The sequence below is a fragment of the Marmota monax genome, unplaced genomic scaffold, assembly GCF_021218885.2.
Source record: "Marmota monax isolate L192 unplaced genomic scaffold, Marmota_monax_Labrador192_F-V1.1 WCK01_AAM20220418_F8-fsc00067, whole genome shotgun sequence".
NCBI lineage: Eukaryota > Metazoa > Chordata > Mammalia > Rodentia > Sciuridae > Marmota > Marmota monax.
Window position 1 is genome coordinate 1381570 of NW_026695065.1, and position 3734 is coordinate 1385303.

The 3734-nt window shown below is 35.4% G+C and overlaps 1 pseudogene; it reads right to left on the minus strand.

The window, feature by feature from the left end:
• Positions 1 to 1339: 1339 nt before the first annotated feature.
• LOC124081593 (tetraspanin-13-like) lies at positions 1340 to 1879 on the minus strand (annotated as a pseudogene).
• Between the last annotated feature and the right edge of the window lie 1855 nt (positions 1880 to 3734).

A 3734-nucleotide genomic window follows, 5' to 3' on the forward strand; every position in this document is an offset into this window, starting at 1 on the left:
GTATATCTAAAAAGAACAAATAGAAAAGAAAATAAATAATACATAAATAAAAGAAAGAACTGAGTTTTAGTCAAGGTTTTCAATCAGCATATTGTTTTTTTTTTTTTTAAGTTTCCATCTTTTTTAACATAATATACAGGACTATGATACCATTTCAATTTCAAATTATGGGAAATATCACACTCAAATATGCTTTTATTTGACAAGGTGCTATTACAATATTGAGAAATGTAATGAAAAAGTAATTTGGGCTGGGGCTAGGGCTCATTGGTAGCATACTTGCCTGGCATGTGTGAGACACTGGGTTCAATCCTCAGCACCACATATAAATAAATAAAATAAAGGTGTATCAACAACTAAAATTTTTTTTAAGTTATTTGGCAATTTTTAAGACAATCAAATATCTTTTTTGCTACATGGGCCAATGCATTCATTATAACTTGTTCAAAAAATGCAGTCTCTTTGACTTCAAATTATTTTTAAAAATAAAGATTATATAGACACATGTTCTGAATTATTTTGAACAATGAAGGTAAGCATTCTACATTAAACATTTAATGATACCACTTTTCCTTTGCACATACATGTAAAAATCAAAAACTACAGCATAATTCCATAAAGACTTAGCTATTTCTAGAATAGTTTTGTGTAATCATAAAAGACTCCTAGAAATAAATTATCACTTTTATATTAACACTTTTCACTATAATATATGTTTTCATTTTTTAAAAAATATTCACTTTTTAGTTGTAGTTACACAGAATACCTTTATTTATTTATTTATTTTTATGTGGTACTGAGGATTGAACCCAGGGCCCCGCACGTGCTAGTCGAATGCTCCACCGCTGAACCACAACCCCAGCCCTACAATATATGTTTTCTTAAAGATAAAAATCTTGGGAATTTGGATTTCCCTTATTGATTGAACATAAAATAATTTCTTGCTTCCTGTATTTAATAAACTTCAACTCCTTCTATCAGGAGCTATATACACAGCACAGTGTTACTTACAAATATTCCAGTGAGATGTGTACTTAGTTTCACAATGATCAACACAGTGGTGCCATAAACAGTTTCTACAGGTAAAATGCTAGGAAATACCATAGTGGACAATGCCAGACACTGAGTACAATAGATTACAGGTACCCCTGAGGGCCAGAGGAGACCATAAATTTCAGTTTTTAAGTAAAACATCTACAGAAACATGAGAAAAAATATATAATTCCATTGTTGATAATGTAATTTTCTAGATATTGTTTCTTTTGTTAAATGGACAAACTAACTTAATTTAGAGAAAGTGAATATAATCATAATATGAAGGCTCTTCCTTGTTTTCTCATCAGTGGAATGCAGTAGGATTAGTGACAGGATCTTTCTGGTTCCTATATTTGTAGTTCATCCAAACCCAGGATCTCTGAAACTGAAAAAAGAGGCTGAGGCCACCCAAAAATCTTAAAACCGCCCCAGTATATTCTCCCATTATTGGAGCACACAGCAAGCACTGGTGGCTGCTTTTGAACACAGCTGGCCAGATAGGTGTCATTTGGGTTAAAACTTCAGAACTCACAACAGTTTAAGTTTCTCTGGATGTCATTTTGAGCACTTGCTGTATTGTTCCAACCACCCTCCAAAAGCTGACTGTTGCTCCTGATCCCAGGCTAAGCAAGCACAACAGACAGAAAACAGAACAATAAATACAAGGAGGGGACTAATCATATATTTTTTTAAAAAATAAATAGCAACACCTGATGCTGTTTCTCAGCTCCAATTAGCCCACTAATGCAGTCAGAAACAGGAAGATGTCAACTGCAATGACAACACTGACCACTTGGAGACTATATATCAGTCCAAAGCAAATGCCTCTAGCAGCAAATCCAATTGTTGATTAACTAGGTAACTAAAAGCTAAGCAAGCACATCCACAACTATTTATTTTCACTTTGAGACAGTGTCTCACTAAATTGCACAGGATGTTCTCCAGGTTATGAGTCTCCTACCTCCACTGCACCCAGTCAGTTTCTGATTTTTTAAAATTGCTTCTTTTGAAAACTTGAGCCAGGCTCTAGCCAACTCCACATAGCATAGCTAAAACATACATGGTATTCCATTGTCTGATTCTCAGGAATCCAGAGAATATGGTTCATGTTACCATTGTAACTGAAAGGTAAGGAGGAAATACTGAAAAATGCCATTCCAGAGGAGGAATAGTCTCAAAAATCTTGTATACATTTTGCCCTGATTTCTTGCTGATTTAAGAACAACTGAAATAGTATGACAGACTCCATACAATCTCAGTAAGGCTGAAAGAATTTAAAGGACATAACAGTTGCGGGGAATACTACAAAAGAAGAGTGAGAGAATGAAACAGAAAATACTATCTGAAGTAATAAAAGGCAAAGACATCTCAAAATTAAAAAGTGCATGTGTATGTAGATTCAAGAAGCTCTGAGAACCTAAAGAAGATAAAATAAACAAAATAAATTATCTTACAACTGTTAGAAACCAATATGAAAAGAGAAGCTTAAGATGATCTAAGCAAAAATGATATATCATAAATGTGCAGTGCAACACTGCATATCAATGATGACTTTACTTCAAATAAAAAAAGAGATACCAAGGTCATTGAAGCGGATTTTGAATGGGCTCAATTAAAAAAAAAAAATCTAATTATTTGACTCTGTATTCAGCAAACATATTTTCAATAAGAGAAAGGAAATGCAGATATATTCAGAAAATGAAAACTAAAACCTAATTCATCATCCACAGAACAGCATAACAAGAAACTCAACAGGAATTTTTTTCTGGTTGAAGGGTAGTTATTCCAGATGGAAACCACATCTTCAGATATAAACAAAAAATATTAATGTAAAAAAAACTTAAAAAAATTAGTTATGTCAGTAAACAGACTCTTTTTCCTCTTAATTTCATAAATATACATATGATTGATCAAAAAAATTACTTTGTTTTTTCAACACATTACCATATTGTAAGCATAAAACCATATATAGAAGTTGAGACTTAAGAAAATGAACATATTAAAACACAGTATCATCATATTTTTTATGAAACTGTATAAATTTGCCAGGAAAAGAAAACAAATATTAAAGCAACAGACCAAAATGTAAATATCAATAATTATATAAGTATTTTAAAAGAATAGATTTTCAAATTGTACAAAAAAATATGGTAAACATTATAAATCTTATAAAACATATGTGTTATAAAGATAGTTTAATTGAAAGTAAAGAGGCAGACCTGTGACTGACCAGCAGAACAGGCCCAGCAGCCCGCCGACGTGGTAGACACATCACCCCAATTGGAGGACAGGCCAGCTGCCGCCCGCAAGACAGGCAGACCGCACATCCTGGAGAAGGGGACCAGCGGCCAGCCGGCCTAGTTGAAAGATCACCCCAATTGGAGGAGGGGCACACCCGCTGCCCGCGCCTGCAAGGTAGGCAATCCTGCAACCTGGAGAACAGGCCCAGCGGCCCGCCAGCGTGGTAGACAGATCACCCTTATTGGAGGAGGGGCCAAGCCATTGCCCGCAAGGTAGGCAGACCACGCGACCTGGAGAAGGGGCCCAGCGGCCCGCCGGCATGATAGACAGATCACCCCAATTGGAGGAGGAGCACAGCCGCCGCCCGCCCCTGCAAGAGAGACTTTGCAACCATACAAGAGCAATATAAATATATAGGGGGAAAATTCAATAACACAACAGTTTCACCAAGCAGAAAG